Below are 8,040 nucleotides of genomic sequence, written 5' to 3' on the forward strand. Positions count from 1 at the left end.
TTGAGATGCAATTTTTCAATTTGCCAATTTTGATGGTTTTGACCATCACAAACAACACAATGACCTCTTCTGATAAGCTGGGAAGGTATATTCAATTCATTTGTAGTCCATTGTACGTGCCCAGTTGAAGACTGTGGACACTTGCTTTTGCTTTCTAAATATTGCAGGGTTGTTTTAATTAGGTCTTGGATATCTTTTTTATTGATGTAGTGAGTAAAAAGGACTGATGGGTAAAGTGAAACCAAAAGTTGTGCAGTTTCTTTGACAGGCTTAGTATTTAAAATATTAACTTTTTTGTTAAAATTCTATGTATTTATCCATATTCATGTAGCAAAATAACTTAATTTACTACCCTTTCCTTCACTAGAATCCCCTTACATTAAATCTGAAAACGTTTTATGTCATGAATAAATAATTATAAAAGTTATTTAGTGTAGGTAATTACTTTAATTATTAACTAAGTAAGTACATCTAGATTATTCAATTATCTATGTATAGCCATTTGAAGTTTCATTAGTCAGTTCTCATCATCAAGAGGAATATAATGTCTAACTCACAGAGACCTTGCTTCCGGAGAGAAAGAGATGAAACCAATGTTTTTGGAGGTAGAACAGGAGTACCAGGAGGAGTGCTGCAGCATAGTGATCCTGGAGCAGCTAGAAAGCACTACATCAGATCCAACGTAGCAAGGTTAGGGGTATATCCACTTAACAGGTATATTCCAAAATCAATGACATTGTGATGTGACAGTGTTAACCAGATTTCCATATCTTTTGACTCAATTTCTTATCTGTCTTGCTTCTGGCTATCACGACTCCTGAGTCCTTCAGTACCTGAGTGGCAGGAGTCGCGGAGCAACATGATCGGACTGTCCAATAAACCAGTCGGCATTTGTGAACATTTTATTTCTAATTCTGATGACACTGTACATGTCTTTAACTGGCTGTGAAAAACATGCAAGGTCTTTGCTTTTCCAACTACAAGATTTACACCAGGCGACAGAAATAATGAAGCGTGGCAATGGACACACTGCCTATGGATAGTGCTCATTCTAACCCCTTAATGTTTGGGCTCCAGAGAGATGTTCATGTTGCTCTTGTATGTTGTCTCCTGGGTGGTCATTTAGCTGGAGGAAATAGAGGCGCTAAGGGCATCGCTAAAGAGCACTCTCCACCATGACCTGCAGCTCTGCAGTGACATGATGAGACAAGCCAAGCATGTTTTCCTGCGGGCTCTGTGACAGCCCAGACTAGACACTAACCAGGGGAACTGGCTGGTCCCTGCTCAACCTCATGTCCAGCTGAGCCCTACCTTCTCCTGTCACATGTGACAAACAGCAGCCTGCAGGAAACAGGCTGTCCTCTTCTGCCACACAAAAATCATAAGGATCTAGCTCCCTTTTGCCGTTTGAATCCTCATAGATGGGTTTTTGTTGGTTCCTTTGTGCATTCAGCGACCTCAGTTTAACCGGATGAGTCCCTTGAGTAGCCGAGCTTTCAGTAACCCTGATGGCATCAGACAAGTGTTCCTTCTGATTACAGAAAGGTTTGATGCTGATTTTGTCTACTTGCTGTTTTATAAATGTCACTGTCACATTTTGTCTGTGTCCTTTCCTCCGCTGGTAACCTTAAGTGCGTTACAGGCACCTATATAGAAAGCAAAATGTTAGTTTTTAAAGTATTCTTGTAAGCCAAGGGAACATCCAATTTTATCAATGAAAGGAACAAAATATTCACCAAATGTTTTATTGTTTACATTCATGGCCATGACCTTCCTCAAGTTTTGAGGTTTTTTGGCTCCAGATGGTGGTACATAAATGTTTGACAGGCCAAGCCAAATAGTAAACACATCAGTTAGGTTCCTAAAAACTTCAATATTCCTTTTAAATATTACTGCTAATCATTTCTGACTTGAAACCAGCTGTGTGGGAATAGTGGTTGAAAATGAATGCAAGCTCAAGCTACACAAACTCCCACTGTAGTCCTCTACTCCCTAGAGCATGTAAAACGTATGTAGCTTACAGTGTGAGATCTTAGCTGCTTAATCCAAAGCTTGTCTGGATATGCGTAGCCTGGTAGAGTGCCCTCTACATTCATGCTAACATCCGAGTTATTTTCTTCATGTAGCTAAAATGATTTTTTTTAGCAGAAACCCTCCTGCTTCTTCTCTCCCTCAACATCACGCTTAATTTAAAACCATGGCTGAGTTAGTGTGTTGCTTCAAATACCGCACTATTTCTTCCAGGGCCTTGTGGGAGATTGGCAGGTCCCCATTGGACTGAGCGAGAAAGTGCCACAAGACAAAAATATCAGAGTTTGGATGTGATGAAGAAAGCCTTTATGCTCAGAGTAACAAAAAACAGCTTGTGTTGAATACCTACTGGATAGAAGGTGAGGCACCCTTTAATTTAGTAGAGTGAGATGTGTCATTCGAGAAAAAGATGAGATACCATAAGCTTCATGACTACATGCCCTGCAGGATTGCCCAAAAAAATGCATCAAATGTAGCAATGTGCGTCAGAAAGCGTGTTGATGGAGCAAATACGTGTCATGGTCCCTAACTGCATCTGATTCCAGGCAAAATGTTTAACTTAATACATTTTTGTTTGATTGTTTTTTTTATTAATCTGCCCCATATAAAAACACAACCCCATTTAAAAATGAAGTCAGTGTTCGTGAGCATGACGAATATTTTTGCAAACATGTAATCTAAAGCTTTTATTTTGTGGTAGTTGATAGGAAGAAGGCCAATTTTACCAGGTATTGGACTTCCAATCAAGCTTATTGCTGTTCAGTACTCATTTGACCGCAATCTCAGTTAAAAACCAATGTTGTCATTTATTAATGTGACTTCTCTTGTTGACTTCAGTCATTAAAGAGTGTCATCACTTTCAAATAAATTACACTTCACTAAACAATTTTAATATTGTTTTATGTAGCTGTATTACGCAGAAAGATGTAGATTTATTCCAAAATGCCCAATAACCCACCAAACCAAACACAAACTTATGTAAACACAGCATACGTAAACAGCCTCACCTATTTGTCATTCCAGGTTTGAATGACTCCTTTCTCCATCTTTCTCCTCCGAGGTATTCCCTCGTTCTGGACCAATGCTTCCTGCAGACCATTGACTGCATCCAGAAACTAAAGTAAATAGTGGAGCTGTGAACGCAGAGGTTAAAGTTAGCCATCAGTATATGAGGGATCTGTGAACTTTTCTCAGGCCAGAAACGGTTTGTGCCTCTATGAGTCCATTCATCTCCTGTTGCCTCTCATTTACATGTAATGGAAAGAAAATAAACAGTGGTGTCCTAATGTGCTCATTTACAGTAAGTAGAACTAAAGTAATGAGCCGTTATCTCTGCTAAGACAGTGGTGAAGCAGTGAAAAGCACTTTTTGGGATGTGTTGATGAAAGTCTACAGCATGAGTAAAATTGTTGCTGACATTAATGTCCAAAATAAAGTATGGAGGCATTCTATACAGTCCTCCACAATTCACGACACAAGTTCTGTCAGCAGATCCTGATTTTGATCTGTGCCTCTTGCTCTCTTATGTCAAACTTTATATTTTCAAACTTTGGCTTTACTTGCAGATTGCCAGTAGACATAGTCTGGTATGGTGAAGGATCATGTCAATACTGTATGCTCCTTTATAATAATTTTGTTTATTTCAGCAAGATGGCATCACAAGATGGCGGTATGGTTAGTCATGTACTGCATATCAACCACTTCTGATGTGTTTTTCTGATGGTCAGTGACCTGGTATTGTCCTGCAATAATGTGGTTTGAAGCCAAAGTTCCAATTAAACATGCAGTATGCTTAATCTGTTGTACACCGCAATGCTGTGCTGGATCTACTTAATACAGTACATTTTAATTGCCATTATGATGACCTAGTTGTAATAAATCAATAGACTGTTAAAAAAAAATCTTCCTGCTTCTGGGATCAATGTTGTGAATAAATAAATAAATTTGATAAATACAATAATGCTAGAGTAGCAATGTACTTATAGAGACAGTAATGTGTATTTGAATTGGACATACAGAAAACAATACAGGAATAAATCGTGGTGGTGACATTACTGTAGAATTGTCCAGCTGTATTTCACTGTTGACTGTAAAATTGAATTGCTTTCTGTGTTTTGTCAAACATGGAAATAGTTAATTTCTCCAGGAAACACTCACACAGTTCACCCTACATCTGATGACAGCCATATAAAAAAACAGCTGCATTGATTTAATGCAATATGCTCAGCAACTGGCATTGTTGAGTTTTTATATAACTCGAAAACTACCTTTGTCAAAGAAGAAAGAAGCAGGTTCATTTAGACATACTGTATTTATTTATAGCCAAACTGTACCAGAGGTCTACGTCATTGGCTATATGTCATGTGTGTCCATCACCACTAGTGTGGATATCCTGAATGTTGATGGCAAGTCCCTTGACAAACACAGTTGTTTAATTCCTTTATGCTGTGACACAATGTTTTTTTACATTTTCCTCACAAATACAATCAATGCCAGTGGGAACTGCTGACTTCTGGAGATGTGAGCATGAGCACCGCTGATCACAGAAAGTGGATTTTGGTTGTTATCTGATAGTTCACAGTAAAGAGAGAAAGAAATAATTGGGAGAAACAAAAGGGGATGACATGCCAGCTGAACCATCTCGCCGCCCCAGGAGGTTGACAAAGAAATGCTCTCTGTGTATGCTTTATTAATATAAATGTGTGAAGCTTTGTTTTGACACAACAATCACATCAGATGATTAATACTTAATAATACTTAATCATCATTACGTCTTCATGTAGTGCACTATGTAAGTTTTGAAGGTTTCCAGACAATCCTATATGAGTTATATATGATTAAAACAGATTTCCACTCAATTGAAAAATGGGAATGTGCTGCTTCATCCTGAACACACAGTAAATATAGTCTGTAATTCTGTAAAAAAGACAATTTGAAAATACACCACACATTTCCAGGCCCTAAGCCCTACCACCTTCATTTTCCTACCGACTGATACCAGGCATTAATGGCTTCAAGCGTGTTTCTTCTATCACACTGAGTGCATCTCAGTCAGCCATATAGGACAAAAATGGAAAACGCTCACAGTGTGTCTAACTGGAGAAGGTCTTTTTCCTCCCTGTATTATAAACTATTGATTTGTCCTTCAGTGTTTTTATACATATATATATATATATATATATATATATATATATATATATATATACAGTGGGGCTTGAAAGTTTGGGCACCCCAGACAAACATTTGTATTAATGTGCATAAAGAAGCCAAGAAAAGATGGAAAAATCTCCAAAAGGCATCAAATGGCAGATTAGACACACTTTAGATTTTATTTCCATAATTTACACTTTCAAAATAACGTAAAACAGAAAAATGGCGTCTGCAAACGTTTGGGCACCCTGCAGAGTTAATACCTTGTGCTGCCCCCTTTGGCAAGTAGCACAGTTTGTAAACACTTCTTGTAACCAAGAGTCTTTCAATTCTTGTTTGAGGTATCTTCGCCCATTCTTTCTTACAAAAGTCTCCCAGTTCTTTGAGATTTCTGGGCTGTCTGTCACGCATGGCTCTTTTAAGGTCTATTCATAGATTTTCCATTATGTTGAGGTCAGGACGTTGTGAAGGCCATGGCAAAACCTTCAGTTTACATCTCTTGATATATTCCACCATGGATTTTGAGGTGTGTTAGGGATCATCATCCATTTGTAGAAGACTTCCTCTCTTTAACTTCAGCTTTTTCACAGATGGCATCAAGTTAGCGTCCATAATTTGCTGACATTTTATTGAATCCATTTTGCCTTCTACTTGTGAAAAGTTCCCTGTGCCACTGGCTGCAGTACAACCCCAAAGCATGATTGATCCACCCCCATGCTTAACAGCTGGACAGAGGTTCTTTTCATTAAATTCTGTGCCCTTTCTTCTCCAAACGTACCTTTGCTCATTCCAGCCAAAAAGTTCTATTTTTACCTCATCGGCCCACAGAACTTGTTTCCACAATGCATCAGGCTAGTCTATATGTTCATTAGCAAACTTCAAATGCAGATTTTTGTGGTGAGGACGTAGAAGAAGTTTTCTTCTGATGACTCTTCCATGAAGACCATATTTGTACAAGTATCTCTTTATAGTGGAATGGTGTGCCACAACTCCAGTGCCTGCCAGGTCTTTCTGGATGGATTGTGCAGTCAAACGTGGGTTTGGACTTGCTTTTCTCACACTCCTGCGAGCTGTTCTGTCTGATATTTTTCTTGGTCTTCCAGATCTTGCCTTAACTTCCACTGTTCCTGATGTCTGCCATTTCTTAATTACATTCCAAACATAGGATATTGGCATCTCAAAATGCTTTGCTATCATCTTATAGCCTTCTTCAGCTTTGTGAGCGTCAACTATTTTCAGTTTCAGTTTTATAGACAACTGCTTAAAAGAACCCATGGGGCTGATTGTTGGGGCAAGGTCAGATGAGTCTGGGCATTTAAAGCCTTAAGACTGACAGCACCTGGTCTTTTCAGACAAAGATTGAGAACAATCCATGACGCTGTCAGGTCTCAGCTTTCCAAAGGGGGCGGTGCATGCTATAAACTCTGCAGGGTTCCCAAACTTAATAACTTAATAATACAAATGTTTACCTAGGGTGCCCAAACTCTCTATCCCCACTGTATATATGTATATTTATACATAAATATGTATATACGTATATATATATTATATATATATTTGCAGTATTTTCAATATTCAATATTTATTAGTAATAGGAAAACGTCTTCATAACTTCTTGTGTTTTATATTGTGTGTTTTCTTAATTTGCAGTATGTTGAGCTGTCCACTGTACATTTTCCCACACACTAGGAATCATAAGGTCAGTGTCGGTGATGATGGTAATATTTAATGAATTGGATGCTTACGGTCTTTACACGACCCCTGATGATGTAATGCAAGAATTTCCTGACTCTCCTCTTTATTGCATTGTTAACTATAACAAAAAAGTAGAAAGTCAAGCCATAGATAAGAGCAGAAGAGGTTTAATGACAAAAAGTTAAAACCCAAAGCTTTATGCAAGTATATGAGTAAACGGTCTATTTTATTTTCCACCAGTCTGACTAGCTGATGGAGCGCTGGTATGGTTGGTGATTGCATCCAACACTTCTGACAAAAGCCTGTCCCTGGGAGATATTTTCTACAGCTGCTGCCAAGAGTTCCTTTTATCACCTAAAAACCCTAAGGATGGGTTTCTTCTTAACCATTATCAGGAAAGTCTGATTCAACAGTGCTACATACTGTACAAAAGTGCATCTGCCTTGATCAAATAATGCATAGTGCCCCAGTTCCTATGGTGACAAATAGGTGAGTCATAGTCTTCTGGAGAGACAATATTTGAAAACAATTTATCACTGAAAGATTTACCCAGGACCAAGAAAAGACTGAGCAAATTGAACTATAATGACAACGAATCAACTCTGACTATAGCATTTTTTATTAATGTGCCTTTAAGACCGGTCCTGACACATGAGGATGGTGCTTGAATCAATGTGAAAAGCATCTCTCTGCTGGATGCTTGAGTCAGTTTGTTTTACTGTCCCTTAACTGAAACCCTTTATGTAATCTAGTCATCAAGTCATTAAAATGTCCGGCTGTTATAGGTGTGATAATTGGATGTTACAGTCACAATAGCAAGAGATGAGATATGTTTGGATAACTGACCCTAAAGACATATTTTTTATCTGAACAGACATTGACAATATCTGTTAAAATGAAAATACAAGTAAAAAAAACAGAGTAAAAACAGATACTGGAAACATCTAGGGATGAAAAGTAATAACGTATACCCAAGTATAGTACTTAAAACTGCCCTAATCAAATTTTTTTAATTAAAGGAATAGTTTAACATTTTAAGAAATAGACTTATTCGCTTTCTTGCTAAACTGAATTGCTCCTCAGATCTCTGCAGGGTAAATCGAGACAGCTAGCTAGACTATCTGTCCAATCTGAGTTTTCCGTTGCACAGCTAAAACATAAAAC

Source organism: Etheostoma spectabile, chromosome 12 (assembly GCF_008692095.1).
Source record: "Etheostoma spectabile isolate EspeVRDwgs_2016 chromosome 12, UIUC_Espe_1.0, whole genome shotgun sequence".
Classification (NCBI taxonomy): Eukaryota; Metazoa; Chordata; class Actinopteri; order Perciformes; family Percidae; genus Etheostoma; species Etheostoma spectabile.